Source organism: Toxorhynchites rutilus, chromosome 1 (genome assembly GCF_029784135.1).
Source record: "Toxorhynchites rutilus septentrionalis strain SRP chromosome 1, ASM2978413v1, whole genome shotgun sequence".
In the NCBI taxonomy this organism is placed as follows: domain Eukaryota; kingdom Metazoa; phylum Arthropoda; class Insecta; order Diptera; family Culicidae; genus Toxorhynchites; species Toxorhynchites rutilus.
The window spans coordinates 152,302,858-152,326,640 of record NC_073744.1 but is presented as its reverse complement, the minus strand read 5'-3'; the positions used below and the strand labels follow the sequence as shown (position 1 = coordinate 152,326,640).

At 36.3% G+C, this 23,783-nt stretch overlaps 1 protein-coding gene across 2 annotated transcripts in view; it reads right to left on the bottom strand.

Annotated features, from left to right (window-relative positions):
- LOC129768096 (uncharacterized) overlaps positions 1 to 8,676 on the bottom strand; it is a 51,530-nt gene extending 42,854 nt beyond the window's left edge. The window contains exon 1 of one of the 2 annotated variants that reach the window (XM_055769569.1): positions 8,302 to 8,676. The gene's annotated coding sequence lies outside the window, so the exon portion shown is untranslated. The remainder of the gene's footprint in view (positions 1 to 8,301) is intronic. The other variant, XM_055769526.1, reaches the window with a different exon arrangement.
- Between the last annotated feature and the right edge of the window lie 15,107 nt (positions 8,677 to 23,783).

Below are 23,783 nucleotides of genomic sequence, written 5' to 3'. Positions count from 1 at the left end.
ACATCTTAGCTTTGACGAAAAATAGCGACCGCAAAGCAATTCTCAACAAGTGTTTTTTTTTTGTTGCGACTATTACGTGTTTTGCTACTTTTTTTTTTAATTCTTCAACAATACGTGAGAAAGAGTAGTTAGTGAACCATTAACGCGAAAGGCTTTTCGGAATTCGTACCCTGGATGTGTTGTCTCTGTGCTGCTTTTTGAAACTGGTCTTATACGGTGGTTCGACTGCGAAAGAATATATTTATATATAAAATATTTCCATTTTCAGACAACTCTACAACTCTACAACTCGATGTGTGGCACCCGGATGCGTTTGTGTTCGGTCATTATTGCCCGGGCTCGAGTCCAACTCGAATTATGAAAACATATCCCACAAATTATCATTTCTTCGATTCCCGAGGGATGTGTCCATTCGGATGAAATGGTTTTGACCTAAACAGCAATACTAAAAACATGTACATTTGCTCGCTTCACTTCAACTTCAATATCGTCGAAAACTGATACCAACAGGTAAATTTAAACGTATCCAGTTTATTTGAAGCTGTTCCTACTATCAGAAAGGCCAACGATTCTCATGCCTCTGGAAATCAAAACCGGACGGCTCGCTGAAAGGTCTTTATTGACATCAAGCAAGAGTTGAATTCAGTAAAAGCATCCGTAAGATCCACGGAATCGGTCCAGCTTCCTCATGGGACTAAACACGACTATCCCGAGAGAGATATTCCATCAAAGGAAATTGGGAGCAGCATCATCAACACCTCTAATGAAAAACCTATCGATTCGGGTGGTTCTGATGGCTTAATTCAAGCACTGTGGAAGGAGGTATCGAAGAGCTACAGAGAGCTTCAGAAAGCTAAAATCCGAATTACCGAACCACAATTTCCCTTATGTTTTGATTCGGTTTTGAATCTAAATAGACTATCTTTACGCTACAATAAATAAATATATACATTATGCTAAAATACAATAGATATTTTTTATAGAACTTATTTAGACAAATTTATTATACCGCTCCATGATACTTGCAAAGCTAACACGTCACAGGCTCACTACTATTGATGCACTATTCAGTCCAGACTACCTTTCCATATACGTTCCCTGGCGTCAAATATATTCGAATAAAATCAGTTGTCATTCTGGCAGACAATGTTCAAAATCGAAATCGATATTTCTCGCGTAACTTTTGAAAAGGTCCAATGTAACATTTTCGCCAACTCGAGAAAAACGTAGTTGAAGACCCGAACATTATTTCGCGAATTGTCTTAAAAGCTATCAATCTTTATCACTGTTTTCACCACTAGCTGTCAAGAATAACTTCGTAAAACCAATCGTAACTATTGTTCCGTGATTTGAGATTAAGGTTGAAGCGAAAAATGTTACATTGGACGTTTTGACTGCCCGCGTTTGCACATTGGACATATTACGTTGCACTATAAAAATTTGAAACTAACTAATAAACAACAATCCAAATATCAGCATTTCGTTCTAAAGACTGATTATTATTTGTTATCACTCGTTGAATTGCACTGAAATCGATAACAACATCTGTAAGAAACAAATTCCAAAACGACCGAAGTACGACTGCGAGTTGTTTTGACTGCTTTGTTACTTCGGACGTTTCGGCCGTCGGAGGAAAGTGGCGTCCGAAGTAACAGCCGGGTGCTTAAAATTCGAATCTGTACATTGGATATTTTTTGTATCGGCGACAAAAAGATGAAGAAGATAGATACGTGAACGATTGTTTTTGTAATACATTCAATGATTGAAAACTAATAGCGTGCATCCATTAACTCGATTTGTTTACATTTGTTACATAGGACCTTTTCAAAAGTTACGCGAGATTTATTTTTCTCAATAGTATAGAAAAGATCGATTTTCGATAGCCTCATTGTTTAACCTCATTGTCATAATGAGTTCACTTTGAAGAGCAGAATCAACGAAGGATAGGTTAGAATTATGACTCGCCACATAGATCAAGAAAACAGAGTTCATTGAACGTTTGAGCAGAAGTTTTACTTTACCAGTACAAATAAGCTGACTATGCATGCACAGAAACCGTGTTCGATGTCGATGTCTTTTCTCATATTCATCCATTATTTGCATGCTTATTATCCGCGGTAATTAACCTATGGCGCTATTTAATGCCAAAAGTTTCACACCTCTTGGCAGGTTGTATCAATTAGCATGAACCATGCATTGAATGCTTGATAAACGACGAAAATAGTGGGTAGGCGCGGGCATGTTTTTCGAATTATAATGAAGAATTTTCCGCGCGGCACCATTTTGTTCAGTACATTGGGCGGCCCAATGCCGCAGACAATGGTTCTTAGGTTTATAACCACGAACAAGTGTACTCATCGATGTTTGAAATGTAAATAATGTTTGGTTAGGAAAACATAAATGTTTGTTTTTTGCCGCATGGTTTTTTTAGCCCTTTTGATTGGGTTTAACGGTGAACGTATGTTTTGCCGAAGGTTTGTTATCAAATCGCTTCGTTTCAGAAGTGCGTAATCGACGAATGTTTGCATTGCAAAACCTACAATATTTTGCTTGGTACGCAAATACTAGATAAACGACCTTACCAAGAGCGCCACGAAGTTCATTGCGATCGAATTTGCTGCTCGAAACAAGTAGACACATTGTTAATCAGTCATATCAATAGAATTCAAGATCTTTCATCTTTCACACATCAAGAGCTAACCCGCAGAATTTTGCAACCGTAACCTTTCAATCCTCAAGTGCATCTTGAAATTGACTTTCATCACAGCGCGTGTTTTGTGTGATTGCCGCATGCGAATAGGCCTTCTTGATTAAGAGCTGCGAGATCGCGAGATCATTGACCTACAAAGATCGACCCACCGCAGGCAGTGGCTGTCGGGTCCCCACAAGACCAACTCTTCTGCTCCTCGTCGATATTGGTTGAATGGATTCGCAAAATAGGTGCCCTGAGTGGTAGTAGCAGCAGCATGAATCTTTTTTTGCCACAAGAGGCTTCTGCAGGAATCTTTGATTAGCGTTTCCCAACTGCTTGGCGCGAATCGCAAAGGCGAACGAGGACAAAAAAAACACTAAACACCACTGCCATTGCATTCATTCACGCGGTTCCATCCCCGACACGCCGGTAGGATTACATCAGCAGTGTTTATGTTTTTGAAATAAACATAAACGCTATACTAAATGGTTTCGTTGGTGGAGCGGCATTCTCATAGACATCGGTGTCAGAATAGGATCATAGTTGAAGTGCAATCATCACACGTGTGGTCATTCAGTGTTTTTTTTTTGCTGGGCAACATGTTAACTGTTTAGATGGAGGTACTTCACAACTGGGTTAAGCAGGTTATTTAGATCATACAGTTGGGAAATTAACTGCTCAAATGTGTGTAGAGTTTTTACTTAGTTCGGTTCAAACCCTTGCTGCTCCAAATCCTACGTGTAATGAAATATACATAGCATAGATTATTTTCCGATGAAATATGTTCTTTCAACTTCGTTCTTTTCAACATGCAGTTCTTCTGTTGCTAACCGAATGCTTTGCATGGGTGATAACAGCGAACGTTCCGATTTAATTTTCAAAAGAGCAGGACGTAGAGTAGTATGGAAGTATCAAAAACTCAGAGAATATGCTTTTATTTGTTTACCATCATCGACCGCCTCGTACAGATTCATAAAAGCGAAATTGGTCTAAATTTCTAATTCTAACATTGAGCTCACTTCTGGATAAGGTAAAATCAAGTTTCACGCTCACACTTACCCTTTCTTTTTGGAAGGATTTCTTCATATCATTTTACTCACTTTACTTTTTTGCATTTTTCGAGAATGGTTGTTTGACAGTTACATTCCATTATCGTTTGAACTTATTCTCGTCGCTTGCAGTTCCACCCTTCTTAACACTTTTCGGACCGCTCACGAGATTTCTCGTTTTAGCGTTCCTTCTTTACGGACTTGTGTGAAATTAGCCGATGAAAGTTTTGTTGTGTGCAAGTTTCTGTTCAACGTCTTGCTGGATTTAATGAATAATGAATTATTTCAGTTGAAATAAATTGATTGTTTATCAAGTAACAACTTTCAAAATCATGCTCATTAGATAGAGAATTGAATCATTCATCTTTCCACATAATTCATTTATTTCTTGATCGTGACAGAGGAAAGTTATAGACTGAAACATGAGCATGGGTCAATATAGGAAAATACACAGTTTTTTGAATATCAAAAAAAAGTTGTTCGAATAGAGTTATCGAAGTTATTCGATAGGAAAATCTTTTACCCATCTTCCAGCTACAATTTTATTAATCGAAAAAGGGTATTAGAAAAGTTATAGGTCCAAGTCGTGTGGAAGAAATTAATTATTTTAAACAAAATTGAAAAAAAGTTATTTGAAAGGTCCCGAAACACATTCTCGAAATAGTACTTATTCGATATAGAATATTTTTTTCTATCTTCAGCAAAATTTCCATTGGTCGGAATAGCGTCCAAGAAAAGTTATAGCCCAAAACCTATACAACTTCAGAGATGAACCAGCCTTCGGCTGAAAATCTCTTTAATAAAGAAAGAAAAAAAACTATACAACTTGTTTGTGTTTTGGGTCCTTTCAAATAACTTTTTCAATGTTCTTTGAATTTAATAATTTCTCCCATATAAGTTATATAGGTTTTGGCCTAAAACTTTTCTTAGACCCTTTTCGACCAATAAAAATTTGAATAAAAATAAATGAAAATATTCTTTATCGAATGAGTGCTATCTCGAGAGTGTGTTTTCGGTCCTTTCAAATAACTTTTTTTCAATTTTCTTTAAAATAATTAATTTCTTCTATACAACTGGACTATAACTTTCCTCAGACCTTTTTCCGATTAATAAAATTGTAGCTGGAAGATAGGTCAAATATTTGTTTATCGAATATCTTCGATAACTCTATTCGAACAATTTTTTTTGATTTTCAAAATTTTGTTTAGTTTCTTATATTGACCGCCCACGTTTCACTCTATAACTTTCCGCTGTCAATTCTCTATCTAATGAGCATGATTTTAAAGGTTGTTACTTGATAAACAATCAATTTATTTCAAGTGAAATAATCCATTATTCATTAAATCCAGCAAGACGTTGAACAGAAACTTGCACGCAACGAAAACTTTTATCCGCTGAACTTTCATTCGATAACTTCTCACATAAAGCCGACTGAACTGCAAACTTTAAAGCCTCTTAAAAACATGCAAGCAAAGCAAGCAACTTTACACAAGTCAAAGCGTGCGGTCCCAGGCATATGTCTTACAGATTTCTTCCCGGTCCTTAAAGTGTTAATCAGTTCAAACACAATCGACCGAATTCAACTCGTTGAGAACCACAACGACGCCATAGTTGAAGCGTTGTAGCACTGTTTGGTCGAATTCGAATAGTAGCAGCTTGTCAAAATTTGACCAGAAAATGCAGCCACGTCTTTTGAAGGTATTCCGGATAATTGGAAAAATCAGCCAACTCCCGAGCGGATAGTCCGAGATTTTCATTCAGCAAATATTTTTTCATATAGTAATTAAAAGACATAATGTTTGGTGCATCCGTTTTTATTATTTTTTTTGGTATTCAGTCTGTACTACTCAAGTTATGATTTTATTATGATTGTCATGATTGATTATGATTGGAAATTACTCGCGTGAGCTCTTCAAAACAAGCTGCAACATTGTCACAATTGCCACAATAGATGGTATAGAAAGTACCTTTTGTACATTCTTGGAATTGAGATTTTTCCTATATCGAATTAATTTTCAAATGGCTCGGTATTCTCAATTAGTAATAAACCGTGTTTAGGGATAGAGAAAATCTTCTGACCGTAGAACAACGCATTTGTTCTTTCTCAAAAGAATATAAGAACCCTTTAGTATTTTAAAAACACATGACAATACTAGAATATAAAACAGCAACAATTATTCATTATAAAGAACTCTCAAAGCCTTCTTGTTCTAGAATTTACAGGAATTAAACAGGAGAACTAATATTGAAAATTTTGAATTGTTACAATTTTTCATTACACCCAAAATAAATATCAGGCAAATTTTTCGACATCCTCATACATTCCATTAAATGAGCTTGAAAGCTTCATTAAATGTGCTATCCACCCATGCTGGTACAGCGTTTATTCATGCGAGAGGCGAGTTTGTGTATAATATATGTGTCATATCAATATAAGAGAGCAAAATAAGAGACACTTTGCAAATAAGCATGCATCAAAGGTAACAAAACTTCTGAGCCAATGTAAAATGTTTATAAAGATTTATCACCAACCTTTTTTAAAAGTGTCCGAGACACGACCGTATAATTGACGTAGGATTCCGTTAGGCTATCTGTTGATTTTGGATATGTTTGAAGAATTATATCGTTAAACTTTTTAATGATGATTTGGTGGCCCTGAAAAGGGCCGATTTGTTTGGTTTTTGGGTATTGTTTGTTCACTCCACCAGTGTTTACCGAGTGATGATGACAGACGGATGGTAAACAGTCGTTGGATGGTGCGTATAAATGATACCGAAGTGGAACGAAATATGAGGAAAACGGCCCTCTGTAATCCTAGTCCAGATGCCTCCTGTGTTATGTATGAATGAAATAATGAATAAAAAAACTCACCAATGTAATATAAGATAATTACCAATACCGAACACAATTATCAATTTTTCTCATCAGTAAAACCATGTTACTTTAATGTAGAGAAAACATATTTGAGATGGAAAAGGTAAATTTATTTATAATTTTTACTTTCTGTGTGTTTATTCAACCCAGTGCGAATTTTAATTGGATTAACAACAATTAATACTATATGTAGAGCATATGGGAAATCACTTTTTCTAATATTGCTATAATTATTGCACCTTTTCAATTTTTCCCGCCGTATAAACCTTCCTTGGGTGAAAATGAACACAACAAAACAGACAGCTTAAACCAAACGACCCGTTCTCGAGTGGGAACACACCTTGGTTTTCATTTATGAAAATTGAAATAAATCGTTTCATATATCAAGTCATTTTTAACACAACTGCTACCATATACAATTTTACACTTTCGGTAGGAACAAAAGTTCCCCCTACTTCCATGTATTTGCAATGCCGATTTCCCCCAGGCAGCTTGGTTTTGATGTCTCTGTTGGGGACCCGCCGCATGTGTCGTCAATTCGACCAATCAGAAGTGAGTATTTCCGTTAGGATAGGGGTTGAGGTTTTTCAATTGTTCGATAGTTAGTTTCATGACATATATTATTTTCTTCAATATAAAAAAGTGTTATGAAATACCGAAATCGATTGACGCAAAAATTTAATCAGTCCATCATAAAATGACTGAGCAATAAGCGTTTGAAATTGAACAGTTTTCACGATGTATTCGATTTTCGATTTTCAATTTGTATCCCAATATGTTCCCGAAAGACGTAATCCTACGTCGAAAAATCACATGATTCCGTTAGGCTATCTGTTGATGCTCAATTTGGATATGTTTTTTATACCCACCGTTTCCCCCACACCAAAGAGCTCGTCTGTACAGCAAAAAAAAACAAAATGCATTAAAATAAAGCTAATATACTAATAAAAATAATCTGAGAAAATAAAACTAAAAGTCTAAAAAAATATATATGTGACAGCTAAAGTCATTCAATTGAAATCGGTGTGAAGTCCCAGTGGAATAAAATTTCCTTTAACACGTAGAGCCCTAAATTGTTCTTGATACGCTTGTCATTCAGCCATTCATTAATTTTTCCATTTGTATCCCCAATATTTTCCTGAAAGACTTAATAAACCAATGAAAACCTAAAGCTTTTCAAAACAATATGTTATCCGATCAAGAACATCAGCACATGTTCTGCACCGAATAATAACCATATACACTCGTGTTCCCTTTCGGGCGGGACGACAACGTGTATGTTAATCGACTTCGATTCACATAAATGAAATAATCAATTTCAATGCCACCTGCGCGACGACAGCTCTGTCCCGCACCGAGACTCCTAATCATCAAGAAATGACGGTCACTCATTGAGCAGCAAATGCCGTTCCCACAAATCATTTATTTTTATACCCATGCCGTATCTACTCGCGATCAGCAAAATTGTGTCTCATTCACTCAAATCTAACCTTGAACAAATAATAAATACAAATCGTCGCTTTCTACCTCAACGACGGCACGCGCAATTTCCCGAGGAAAGCAAGACAGTAATCCGCCTGCGAATCAGCTACTCCAGTGAGGTCGCTAGAGAAGCATAATAAAAACAATCATAAAATCGTCGAGGTAAACGTGGTTCACCCTTCGACACCGATCGGTATGACTTACTGTGGGTGGGCTCTCAGGCCATTCATTATCTAGGGTCACGTTCACGGCAGGAGCGTTTCGTTCAGTTGCAATCCTTCTCACACCACAACGGCAATATAGACATTGGCACAAGTGATCCACACTCTCACTGATCGGATCAACCCCACACCACAGATTATTCGCTCGTCGAGATTAACACAGCAGATCTCTTCAACCACAGAAAAGTAGGAAAAAAACGCGCGACGATCTTTCGCACATAGAACACAACCACCTGGCCGAGACTCGAACGCCATCAAATACCTCGAAGAACTGAAACGGTTAGAACTTGCACCAAGGAGTTCAACTCACGACCGAGCCCACGCTGCTCTTATCGAACGCAAACCGATCACGACGAGCGCTTCAACAATTGCAGGTAATGAATTGGATCCAATGGCATGCGATCCGAAGGCGGGCGCCTATGTAGAGGGTGGCTCGAGATACTCGGTAGGGTGCAGGTGGTGACTAGAAAAGGAGAGCGAGAGTGGGGTACTACCGATACTAAAATGTACAAATGTAACGAGCATTCTGTTGCATCACACGAATTACCATCATCACTTGTGGGTAATTTCATGATCCATGTATAACACGCGCAAACCTATCGCTCCGATCGGTTGGAGCTCTGTCGGATAGAAAAAAAGAGCTTTAAGCTTTTTTTTTTTGAGTGGTGAACTTTGATAGGAACTTTGGGGTGGATTTTTTCGTTGTTTTGGCTTTTTTCTCAGACACAGCGCATCGTGTGTTAGGAGGAAATATTTCTGTATGAGAAAATGTACCCATACAGGGTGATCAAACTCATCTATGACATGACATTTATGGCTTGAAATATTTCATTCAATTTTAATTCTAGCTCCTTCAAGATGAAAACAGACGTGATGTATATTGTCTCTGCTTCTCAATTATAAAGTCTTGTCCAGTTAGAATCCGTACGGAAGAAATCATTTATATCTCGGAGATAGAATGACATACAAAAAAGAGTGATCAACCAAAAGAAAGATATATTCTTGCACTTTTACAAAAAAATGTCCTTAAAATTATTTTTCTTAATTTCTGATGAAATTTCTCACTTTTCTGGTGATTCCTCCCATCAAACGTTGCACAGCGGCAGTGTCGACCTCTGTGGCCAGTTTTTTCCAGAATCTGGTCATCCCTGCAGCGTCCCGAGCCATTTTTCCGGTCTTCTTTAGCTTCCGCTTCATAATCGCCCAATATTTTTCAATTGGGCGGAATTGGGGGCAGTTTGGTGGGTTGAACTCCTTCTCGATAAAATCCACCCCGTTGTCGCGGTACCACTGGAGAACCTCCCGGCTATAGTGGCAACTCGCTAAGTCAGGCCAAAACTTAACGGGACCATTGTGTGCCTTTATGAAAGGCAACACACGCTCCTTCAGGCACTCTTCCTTGTACAATTTCGAATCCATGGTCTTTGTAGTGATGAAAACCGGCGTCTTCGCACCACAGGTGCATATACCCTGCCAGATCATCATCTTCTTGGCAAATTTGTCCATGAACATGAACTTGAATTTGGCGGGGACATCGCCTCGTGCCGTGGAAAGATAAAATTTTTGTCCCGGAAGTTGGCCGAAGTCCATTTTTACATAAGTTTCGTCATCCTGGAGCAGGCATCCATGGTACTTCGTTAGTACCTGATAATACAACTTACGAGCGCGAGTTTTCGTCACTAGACTCTGCTTCATCGTCCTATTTGGTTGCTTGATTGCTTTGTAGGAATGAAGTCCAGCTCGGTGAATGATTCGTCGAACGGTACTACGAGCGGCACCGTATTTCTGAGCGATATCATGTTCGGACAGTCCAGGGTTTGCTCTGACGGTTCTAAACACCTTCCAATTCAGCTGACGATCGTAGGTTCCGCTTCGACGCTTCTTTTGAACCGCCCGGTCCACGCTGTTCCGCTCGCGGAATCGTCTGAGCACATCACATACGGTAGTTTTAGCGATATCCAACTGTTTCGCGATCTTCGCACCCGACCACGTTGGATTGTCAACGTGGGTGTGCAAGATTAATTTTCTTCTTCTGTCTTCCATGTGGAATAACTCCGGACTTACGGCACGAAAAAATTTGAAACTTTTACCACCAGAAGAGGAAACATTTGTAAACAAACCGCTGTAAAAACTTTCTTGCAGCGGCCACTGACTGTGCCGCTGTAAAATGTGCAACGCGTACGGATTCTAACTGGACAAGACTTTACATGATAAATAATTGTAAATTTGTAAATTTTTCCACATCCTATTGTATTAATGAAAATGCGACACAGAAGTATTTGATCACAAACACAAACAAAATTTGGTCGATATACCCATTAGTGGCCAAATAATCATATATAAAACACAATTTGCATTAACTTTTGTTTCTGAGAATACTCTTTTCGAAGCGAATACCGCGTTTACTCTCCGTACATCGTAAGTAATATGTCATCGGTGATTCAGGGCAGGTATTGTAACCCACGGTTCGTGAATTTAAGAGCTCAATTCATTCTTATTTCTGCTTTGCTTCAAAAACAACGTCGATAACTGACAAGATTCATTCTGTTTTTATCGCTTTTTTGTATTGTGAAGAAAATCTCGCTCTGCTTCACAAAATTGTGGTATTAAAAAAGGTGTATGATTTCATGCAACTTTGGTTCTTCTGGTTCATCATCATCACCGCAAAGATATCAAATTACCGGTTGAGTTTCAATAACAAAATGTTAATTTTTTATTAATATTTTATTTATACTAGCTGACCCGGCGAACTTCGTCCCGTCCAAACTTTTTTTTTTATATGAATTCTTGCAAACATTTCCGTTTTTTAGTTCGTGGGTTCAATCGCAGAGCTCTCTATTGATTGATCATTACAATTTCCATTTGGCTCTTCACAATTTCCATTTACTATAAATTTACTATTTCTTCTACTAAAAATCGCCATTATAATATAAATTGGTTTTTAGCCACAATTTTCGTTCAAGATTCTTGATTTATTTGCAAATAACATGTTTCTTCATTACATGGTATACATGTTTGATACAGAAAAGTAATTTTTCATTTTTATTTTTTTTTGTTTTGATACAGAAAAGTAATTTTTTATTTTCTCTTTACACTAACGGAACACGAAGCTTAATTCCGCAAACGCGAAATCCAATTGGACTAACAACAATATCATTGTGGAACATATGAGAATTATTTTTTTGAACTTACTATCGAAGCTTTCCGAAAATTCTAAAACTTTTTCTCACCATGGCATTGATCTATACATCAATATAAAGACGGCTCAAATCGGATCATTTCTTCTTCGGGTTTTGCGCATAGCAACACATTTGGCCTTCCATTTTTATTTATATAGATTACTTTTTATAGTTTAATATACCGTGGGGTAAATCGCCCTTAAGATGGTGATAGAAATGGATAGCTTACTTACTTACAGTGTTTATCAATCCATATAAATCAAAATATAAATTCACTATTGAAAAGTTTCCAGAGAACTGAAGACGCTGCAGTCATCAACAGTGGGAGTCTCATTTCACAGCGATCTGAACTTTATAAAAACTAGCAAAGAGAAAAACTCTGTTTTTAACAGTTTCACTTCAATGGGGGCAAACGCTAGGCTGACCAAACGTATAGTTTCAAACGGGTTAATACCGTTTTCGCAACCATTTTTGGCAGTCCCTTCTTTTTACCAATATGTTCCGTATTTCTGATCAGAATCTGATTCAAATTTCGTAGAGACAGAGTTTGTTGTGTGTTCATGTGAAACAATTGGAGAGTTTTATGTAATTTCCTCGGTGAACGCTATACTAAATTGCTTCAACATTGTAACACTTGGTTTCTTTCTCTTGGACTTCTATCGAGAGAGGTCTTATTTGTTTTGACGGATTACCTTCATATTTACTTCCACAAGGAAAATGTCTTGCTGTACCACGCGATATATCTGAAAACCCGTGACTCAATATATGGTTGCTTTTTACCAGAAATCGGTTAGTGAACGTTCAAAAATTTATCGGCCTTACAAATAAATGAATTGAAAAAATTATAGGAGGTTGTGTCCAAGATACGACCGCATTGTTGACTTAGAACTACGCTGTTATTTTATATATGTCGCTTGTTTATACCTTCGGATATTATTCTATAATGCTGTGAAATTTTCGAAACAACTGCTTAGTAGAATAATCTCTGAAATAGTTTATTCATTGTAGAATCAGTTGACGATAGTTGATTGATGATTCATTCTTGCCCTCGTAAAACAATATACTAGCTGATCGTATGTCGCAATTTATTTCATGTCAATGCATTTCAAATTTATCTCGAACGCTATTCCAGTGGCCTTTTTCGCAATTGACATAGACTCGGATACAGTCGATTATATACATGTTACACCAGCACCATTATTCCACATCTCATAACTACATCAATATATCTTTGGCTCCGCATGGAAACAACAACAATGACAACACTTGCAAGTGTCAAATATCATGCTACATGTTATTTAGTATTGCCTCAAAGGGATCGCACCTCTAGGCATCGTTCGTAAAACGTAAACCAAGCGCCAAACAAGCGTTTGCCGTAGCATACATACAAAGCCATACATTGGTGTCTGGAAACTACTAGGAATATAAACACTTCTCATCATTTTGCGCTATTCTAAAAAAAACGCTTCTGTTAATATTACTGGCCTCAAAAAAAGTTGCATTACTTTCTCATGCTCGAGAGAAGCGCAGCTGTAACCCTTAGTGGAGAAAGTTTCGCTACTAGCTAGCGAAACCTAATCACATACAAAATTCCAGAACGACATTTACTTTGTTGGTGACTAATCAAGCGAAATAAACTCTTTTTGTTAATATCAACAACCTCGAAAAAATTTGACTAAGAACATACAAACTGTTAATACAGAAGTCAAATTAATTAATCTGAAATACAGAAGGCTGAATTTCTTGAAAACTGTGGAAAATTTTTACGATATTGCGCTGGAGTACATCGAAAAATGAAAGGGTAGTCTAGGAGAAACACAACTCAATAAATTGGATAAAATCTGGAATGAGGCAAATTTTACTAGCTGACCCGGCCCCACTCAAAATGGATGTTTGTTATGAGTTAAGCTTTTAAAGTTTTTAAAAAATTTAAAAGTCTTTCCCATCATAACATTGATCTACGGGTAGAGACGAATACAACAAAATAAAGACTCAAATCGAACGGTTCTATCCTCGGGTCTCGCGCTTAACAACACATTCGACGTCCCATTTTTATTCATATAGATAGAATATATGAAGCGCGTTATTTCACCTGAAAATCCATTTCCACTTTCAAACAAAAATCAATTTCGTTAGCGCAAACATCGAATGGTTGACAACTTATCACGATGTAATTGTAAAACATATGGGAATTCATTTTCCGAATATTCCGACTTACCTTCAGAGTTTTCAGAAAATTTTTCGATTTTTCTCTACATAACATTGATCTTCTGGGCGGAGACAAATACGAAAAAATAAAGACAGCTCAAACCTAACGTTTTTTCCTCGGGTTTCACGGTTAGCAACACATTTTGATTAATATGGATTCAAAAAATCCAAAAATAGTCCCCCTCGCAAAGTCACTTTATCATCTAACTGGTCATTCATCGTAGCAGGGCGATCTAAATATGTTTGATTGTTTGGTTTTATTCTTAGTTTCACATGTCACTTAATAAAATCTTCCAAAACAATATTAGAATACAAGTCGGACACGATTAGGCATAATTTTGGACTTCGTTATATACAGCAGAAAATAGTGTTTTTATAATTCAAATATGACTTATTTTAAGAAAAAAATATCGAGGGGTTGTTTCCGAGACACGACCGTTTAGAACGTAGGACTACGCAATATTTTTTATTGAAATTTGTCGGTTCATCATTTCGGATATTATTTGCGAATACGTCGAAATTTCATAAATAACTCTTTAGCAAAAAGTTCCGGGGACCCTGAAAATGTTTAATGGCTTGCGTGTTTTTTGTAGAATCAGTTCGAGCAGCAACGATTCTTTCTTGTCTTTGCGACAGCAATATACTAATTAGTCATATGTCGCAATTTGTTTCTTTATATCAATGCACGCATTGCACTGAGCACTCAACGAGAGGCATTCTCTTTTCGGTATCCCCTTTCGTTGTTTCTATTCTATCGGCTGCATAAGTTGCTCGTTATTGACAGCTCTGTTCGGGAAAGCACACAAATGGACAGAGCAAATGTATGGGGAAATGGGAATGCTTTCAATTTTCATCAATTTAAACCATATACAGACTATGGAATTGTAATGTATAGCATATCAAACAAATCTTAAAAAACTCCCGATTCAATTGGTATGCAAATCGTTAAAATCCGTTCGCAGCAAAAATAGTTATTAACGTTAACTTTATTTCATAAAAACGTAACCTGTTTTCTGATTTGGCACCCTTAATGTAAGACGTAGTCCTACGTCAAAAATTAATATTTGATTATTAGGTAAAAAAAAGAGACTGCATATAATCGGGTTCGCCGCATCTCCGTGTTCCGTTTTCATTTCTAAACTATTTCACCAGCCTAGCAATCGCGCAAGTCAGGTGTCAGCAAATGTAAATAAAGCTCCACTAATTTAGAATCGGTACGCTTTTCTGTTTAGTACAGCACTCTCAGTGGTCGGTTCTGGAATCTTTGACAGCAGTTTGTTTACAAAGTTTTTCTCTTGAAATTCTGTTTATTGTTTCGCGAGGCATGAGAATTAATTCGGCACAAAAGTTATGAACATTCGACATGGTATGGTACGAGGATAACAAATGAGTTGAAAAGGAGCAAAACCAGTATGTGCTGTACTAGAACGTTTCAAGGAACGTTTGAATGTTTCCCGGAAGGTTGAATCAACGCACCGAAGCGGTACAGTGGACCGGAAATTGATTCAAAACCAATTTAAAGCGAATCCAGGATTTTCGGACCTGAAAATGACCAACAACCACGATGCTGTTCGCAGTACAGTTCGAATTATACGCATTCGAGATTCATTTGAGGTTAAGTATCAAGTTTAAGATAAAAGTTATGAATGAAAATTTACAATTTACAAATAATCGAATGGAAAATGTTTCTAATAATGATTTTATGTTATAGTGATGAGATTTAATGGAAATATAAAAAAATGTATAGACAATTTAGTAAGGTTAGCACTGTGATTTTTAAGTAATTAAATAGCAAGAGAAAAAAATGTTCATTCAAATTTTTACAATTTGAAACTGCATTCGAGAGTGGCTTAACCGACAGAAATATTATTTGCCTCGCTAAATCAATAGCGCCACCAGTCGTCGGGTTTGTACATTTGTAACCCCGCCGATTAGTTTGACAGGTTTAACAATGACAGCAAGATTTACAGTACATTCTTGACACACGAATCATATCGTCTGGCCTAAGGGATAAAAGAAAGAGTAAGCATTGTACAAGTGCGGACCGGAGAGATTTTTTTATGTAGGCTATTATGAAAGTCAGAATTTCTAACCAGCAAAACTTTTGGCCTCCTAGTAGATCACTAGTTATTTTTTCTAATGAAGTTAAAAGTACAAAAATCTGGATAATTTCAGTAAAATCTGGCCAAAATGGGTGTTCGTCAGGAACAAAAACAAAACGCTTCTTATTACATCCAAATTGTGATTCAACCACCGGATATCATTGTTACTGTTGGTAATTTATCTACTTTTGCGAATTTGTTTCATCAAAAACTTCAATTATTCAAATATAGCCATGGTGAAATTGTTGCCACTGCCGGTATCGAAGTTATGAAAGATCACATTGACACCTAAAGTGCTACCACACAAACAAGAAAATTTTTAAGTGTTTCGCATGACTATTGACATTTCAGTATTGCAGTTTATTGCAGTTTACCATTTTTTCAAAGTTCAATAAATTTATATAAATAAAAATGATTTGGTGTCCGTTCATCACGATTTAACTCGAGAACGGAACAACGAATTCGAGTTATTATTTAAAACAATAATAAAAAATCAACGTTATGCAAATCAAAGAAGAAGTATTGAATTCAAGTATTTTGTTCAATTACTAATTGGAATTAGAGTGGTGTTCTCTATTATCAATTGTGAATATCGCGTTCAGCAAAACCATTTCAGGGAGAAACATGAGTTTTCCAAATTGTTTTATCCAAAATATCAATCGTGGGCGGGACGAAGTTATTTTGTTGCTAAGATATCGGTAAACAGTCGAGTGATTTATAGGTTAGAAAATTTTAAAAATAGGCATTTCAGATAAAATCGGCAAGAAAGTAGGCCATCTAGTCGATGCCAAACAAGAAGTGAATCTAGTTTCCTGTTTTCTATTAATTTAATGAATGTTAGAAAAATATATTGAAGTACAATTTAGCTGCTGTCCCCTTTGACATGACATGTTTTGCTAGAACGGTCTTCAATGGAACCGAATTTATTTTGGGTGTGATGGGAACATGTTTTAATTTATAATTTTCACCTTACTGATATCTACTAATCCCCATCGCATGAAGTGATATTAGGTTTAACAAATGTGGTCGAAATATTTACCTTGATGAATTGATCCAATCCAATCCAAGTCCAATAAAGAAGAATGATAGATTTGAAGGGTTTGTTTAGAGGAATAAACAAAACAAATTCTATAAATAAAGTTTATTTTAAACTGGATATTCAAGTCATCTATCATCTACCTCAGGGGTTTTCAAACGGTGCTCCGCGGGAAATTTGTGCTCCGAGAAGTTATAGCAAATGCTCCCACTTGAAAACCCACCTTGAAAAAAAATAATCTTCAATTCAATTTCACTAGGAATATAGTGATTTATTTTGTTTTCTCTGGGTTAGAAGTCGTGTGACTGATACGCGTAACCAAAATAGAGTTGTCCTAAGTTGAGTAATGTCAATACAGATAGAATTTGTTTTATTGATGAAAACATGCCGGTGCTCCATCATATATTTTTGCTATAAAAAGTGCTCTGCCATAAAAAAAATCTGAAAACCCCTGATCTACCTCATAATTAAAATGGATAAAAGAATATTAACTAGATGAACTCTGGCACAGCAACTAGTAAGGCATCGGCGGATTACTTAAAAAGCGTACAATTTTTCAATGTACTGAAAATATTCCTGAAAATATTATTTTTCACAACTCAAGTATGAAAAAAGTATCTTCAACTATCTTCATTCAAAATACTGACCATCTGAACTTTATTGTTGTGTTCAGGCGCAAAACATTAAAAAAAAAATTCCAGTGTTTCATAACTATAGTAAAATCTGTTTTTGTGCGGTTTTTTTTTTGTGCGATTTTCTGTTCTTGTGCGGTTTTTTTGTGCGATTTTTTTTGTGTGGTGTATGAAAAGAAGCATATTCGACGAAGTTATCGTCCATTTAGTTTTTTTCGATGGTTTATATGCGTTCCAGTGCATATTTGCGTCTCAATTATCCACTTCTAAAATCATTCGCCTCCTCTCATCAAATGCTCTAAGTTTTTCTAAGTTTTTGCATGACATGATTTCTAACAGTAACACGTTTCGACATGCAACTAAAGGCACAAAACAGCTACGCGCAACCGAAAAGGTAAAGTGTCCCATCGCAAAGCAGGAAACACAAGGAAATTGAACGGTGAATGGCGTGGATTTGGATTATTTTCTTGGGGGAAACTTTTTTTATGCGGTCCCTATCTACCGCACAAAAACTTTTTTTTTTCAAAATGTGTACCGAACTCGATTTTTTAAAGCTGCTGGTGAAGTTTTGCACGATTTTTTCTTATGCGATTTTTTTGTGCGGTCCCTATCCCCCGAATAAAAAAAGGATTGCCTGTATATAACCAGATGGAAAAACTCTCACTCCTTAGTAAAGGACGTCAATTTCACATGAATTACATTAAATTTCTAATTCATAGATCATCTTCAGCTCCCAATCAGTTCAAATAACCCATTCGGGGTGGTTTTGACCAAACTGCGCCATGGTGTAGGGTGTACCTCGTTCTACGCAGAAGATACTGCTCGTTTAAGCTCTTCAAATCACTCATACTGCTTGTAGGCTGCATCTACTATTCGTACAATCACTCCTCATAATTTCTTGACAGGGTTTTGATCCGAAAAACAAGCTGACCAGTCCAGAATCTTAAGCTCCTATTTAATAAATCATGCCTTGACTTTCCGGATTTTATGAATTGATGCTAAATTACCAAATTATCACGGTGTTTTCGATGCAAAAACCAAAGTAAATGATTCTGTAGTACTTCATTACCCTTCTGACTGTACATTAGCATTGATGAAAAGCTATCTGAACAAGGCTGCTTTGAAAATATTTTCCTCGAACCATCAAACTACCGCCTGCAAAATTACGAGTTGAAAAAGTACATGACAGTTCCGTAAGTCCTACTAATATGAAGAAATTCTATTGTAGTTGAATTTCTTTTTATCATGGCTGTTCTCCTAAAATAGTGAAACCCATAGGATTTGCTTTCACATTAGTTTTTGAACCCGCAGCTTTGGAGATGAGATCTTTATGGTTTAGGGAAAATATTCTCAAAAGGCCTGGTTTAGGCAGGTTACCATCAACACGAATGAACGGTTAGAAGTGCAAAGAATTCATAATTATTTACTGCTGTTTTTACATCAAAAACAATGTGGTTATTGGGTAATTTGGCATCTTGGTTCAATAAATAGAGGCTTCAGATTCTGGACTGGTCTATTTTTTTACCAGATCAAAACACAATCAAGAGCTTATGAGGAGTGATCGTTCGAATAGTAGATGGAGCTTCCAAGCAGTATGAGTGATTTGAAGAGCTTAAACGAGCAGTATCTTCTGCGTAGAACGAGGTACACCCTACACCATGGCGCAGTTTGGTCAAAACCACCCCGAATGGGTTATTTGAACTGATTGGGAACTGGAGATGGTCTATGAATTAGAAACTTAATGTTATTCATGTGAAATTGACGTTAATTTAGTAATGGAGTGAGAGTTTTTCCATCTGGTTCTATAGTTATGAAACACTGGAATTTTTGTTTTCTGAATGTTTCGCGCCTGAACACAACAATAAAGTTCAAATGGCCAGTATTTTAAATGAAGATAGTTGTTATGTTCTACACTATATATTTCAATTCAACCGACTTCTTACATATCTCTGGAAACTCAGAAAAAATGAGTAGTTCTATAGTTGTGAAACGCAGTGTATTATCATTGCATATAAAGTGAATCCAACACTCTAGTGAACAATAAGTTTGAAGGTGTCAATCCAATCCTCAATATAAGCAATTGGTATTGTTCCATTTCTTATCCGTCCATGCCTCATATAGGTATTATATAAATAACCTTCCCGTCATTATTAAAGAAACATACAAACGTGCTTGAATTTCCTGCCAGTGGTCTTAAATACGTTTCTTTTTTATTGAAATGCAGTTCGCACTGATGGGAACCAATTCATTCATATCCCAAACATAGAGACTAGTCGGCGATGAAGTGATTATTATCAGTTCATGTAAGGTAATTCCTTTTCACTTTTCTTCGCATAACATCGGTACAGTTTCTCGCCCCTACACAATAACAAAAGTCACGGGAGTGTGCCAACCTGCTTATCATGAGTTAATTTTTCTACAATGCATCAGCATGTGAGCACATTCGAGCGGCTGGAAAACATTTGAACTATGCTCCCACAACGGTGATAAGCAATGAAAAAACTCAGGTCGTTTGTGATTCTATGTATATTTTGAACAACTTGATTGTTTGGAGTACATTTTTCATACAATGGTATAAAACGTTTCCGCATCCAAAGATACTAAAACGTACAATCCAGAGCAAATTCTGCTTCAACATTCGCCCTGTATGGTAACAGCTAAGATCACGTGAAACGTATCCATTGGTTTTTTGTTCCGTTAAAACGATAAAAGCACCTCGTGCGTCATGTAAGAAACCCATTAAACAAATCTACTTTCATTTAAACTCTCTGTTGCCAAAACTGCCACAACTGTTGACACAGATGATACATTGTTTCTTCTCAAGCCGTCGTGACACCTCGGGACCTGAAATGCAGCGCGGAATTCGAAGGTATTACTTACAAATATAGGGGTCGTGTCCGGCCAAAACCAAAAAACAAAAAAAGCCATTTGCGCGTTTTCTTAAGTGACGGACAAACAAGGCTTGGAAGTTATGAACTTATTTGGAAACGCTGTCCGCAGATTCGACCAATGTTGTTGACCTAGGTAATGGGTTGGGATGGAGCGGCGTGCGAAGGCGGTGGGTAGATGCGAGCACGTGATAATTGAGCAGCCACAAAGAGAGAAATGTGCCTCCAATTGACATGTCACACGCGTGTCAACCTTTTGATTCTGTAACCTTCGCTTATCATATTGGTCACACCAAACCAGGTGTTACTTTTTGTTCGATTACGACCAGCAGTCTGCGGTGTTCGGTTGTTGATGTTCAGTGTTTCTTTTTCCTTCATATTCAGTTTTTGTGTTGTTTAATGTATGGTTCCGATTCAATACGAACGAAAGTGAACTGCAAACATATTTGTTATCCATCGTTACAGCCAGCACTGGATTTTGTAAACTGTATCGTGGAGCGGGTATGAAAAAGAAACAGGTTCACAATACAAAAAACGGGGAGATACATATACAGTAGGGTGCCAATGAAAATGGTCATCTCGAATTTCAAAAAGTTACCACATAAAAAATGTTCACCACCTCGAAAATACACCCTATGCAAAATATCAGCTCAATCGGACTTAAGGGAGAGTAGTGCAAAGAGATTAAAGAGTTTTTTGAAAATCGAAAAATCACCCAAGGGGGGAGGGGGTTTTCGAAAAAAAATGTTGGATGCCAAATGTCTCAAAATTGCATAAAACGTCGAGATCTAGTGTCATCCCGAAAGAAATTTTTTTGTCAAAAATCGGCATTCTGGGACTGAAAAAAATTTCGAGATAACTGTAAATCTCGACGTGTCATGTTATTTTAAGACATTTGGCATAAATTTTTTTTAAACCCTTATTTCCAATGATTTTTCGGTTTTCAAAAAACTCAAATTTTAACGTCTGCGACACCAGTAAATGACGCCCGAATGAGTTAATATTTTGCATAGGGTATATTATCGTGTAAATCAACGTTTCGTAGCAAGCTCCGAATGAAAAATCGAGATAACTATTTTTATTATCGCAGAACATTTGACCCAGTTATTTTTTTATTAGGGTGCCCATTTCCATTTTAGGGTGGTTCGAAAAATCATTTTTTTCCACTCTTTCCAAAAAATGATTTGTTTCGAAAAAATGAAAGAAATCACAACTCCGATTTTTGGATATGTTATGTAAAACATCCTCAGCTTTCAAGATATGAAGAATGTATAGCCCTCTAGTCCAAAACCATGAAAACAAAAAAAAACAAATACAATCAATGATTACAAAAACAAAATCCAAAGCGTCATATTTTTACAAAAAAAATACTAAGTAATTGGCTTTAATTTGATATATCGATCATCTGAATCGGTCTAGTAGTTCAAACGTTGTTAATTTTCAAAAACAGTGAAAAAAGACGTAAAATGGATTTTTCTACTCTAAAATGGAAATAAACACCCCAATGAACAAATAATAAAACATGGTCCCATATTTTGCAATATAGACTGTTCTTCGCCGCACAAGTCTCACAGGTTTGATGGAGGAAGAAAGGAACAGAAACTTTCAAAGTTTGACAAGAAATACATGATTTGGCAAGCAATCTGCTGATGTGCGCCGTTCGTGACTACGTAAATTGGATGTTCCACAAAGTTCGTCAAAAATAGTTTCACCACCTTGGGCCCATTTTTTGAAATTTCTACATGACTTTTATTTTGTTTGAAAAAAATAAACAAAAAAATTAAAAAATATGTATTTTGGATATTTCAAATTGATTTTTTATTTTGTAAATAAAAAAAGAGTACTAATTTTTTTTCTCAGTGTAAATTTTTTTAATATTCAACCATCAATACTCTATAACTCATTCTAAGACACTATTTCGGTACGACTCATAGTTTTTGAGATATAAATTATCAAAGATTTCTCTTACTAAAATCGATACGCCCTTTTCAAAAGTTACGCTTGAGTCAAAAAATTCCCAATTGCTGTGAAAAACTCATATTTCCTCCAACCCAAACGGAATACACACTTTCATTGGAATCAAAAATACAAATTTTTAAAATCTGCATTTTTAGGACGATTTCATTTGGAAATGCTGTATTAATAAACGACCTAAATAGAACGTAATAAAAGCTGCGGTTTCGACAATATTTCAACGGACACTGTCAAAAGTAACTGCATTGTTTTCTTTCGAATTCTGCCAGAATCCTTCAATAAAATGTTGCGTGTGATCCTAGAAATTAATTAAATTATATAGAATTAATTTTATTTTATTTTATTTATTTCTTTGATTTCTTTTATTTGAATCATAAATTAGTTGAAAGATTACTTATTAATAGAATCACATCTTTTAGTACATCTTTTTCATACATTTTAGTACATCTCCCGCAACTGCTGAATTGTTGGATAACGTTGTGAATGGAATTGATTCTACGCAATTAGTTGGTGCGCTTTTTAGATTTGCGTAAAGCATTCGACACTTTGAACCACTCCATTCTGCTGGAGAAACTTGATAGCTGTGGAATCAGGGGTGTTGCAAACGACGTGATTCGCAGCTATTTGTCGGGAAGAAAACAGTTTGCAGCAATAGGTATGTCTAGAAGTTCAACGAAGCCTATTGGAGTGGGTGTACCCCAAGGGAGTAACATAGGTCCGTTATTGTTTCTTTTTTACGTTATCGACTTGTATAGGCTCCATTTGAAGGGAACCTCTCGTCTATTTGCAAACGACACCGCTCTTTTCTATCCACAAACTAATATTGAGCAAATAGTCTGCAACATGAATGATGATCTAAAGATTCTTTTGAAATACTTTGCAGCCAATATTCTTTCTCTGAACGCTTCCAAAACTAAATGCATGTTATTCCATTCTTCAAAAAAGTCTGTCCCACAACACGGCAGTGTTATGCTAAACTCTTGTGTAATCGAAGAAGTCAAATCATTCAAATTTGGATTCAACACTCTCTTGGTTTGATCACATCGAATATGTTGAGAAGAAAGTTTCATCTCATTGTGGGATAATCCGTAGGGTAAGTCATTTCGTATCACGCAGTATTCTATTAAAATTTTATTTTACTCACGTGCACTCGTGCTTAAACTACCTTGTTATAGCCTGGTTTCGAGCTTGAAAATCTCACCTGAGAAAACATCAAACTTTGCAAAATAGATGCTTGAAAACAACATTTAAAAAACCAGCATTGTTCCCTACTCTGTCATCATATTCAGATAATTTCCATAATATTCTTCCAATATCCAGTCTTTGCGACATGTAAACAATTAATTTTGTGCACAACACTAATAATTTCCATCACTCTATCCAACTACCTTCCACTAGCCATAGCTATCCGACCAGGAATTCAAACAATTTAAGGTTATTATGAGC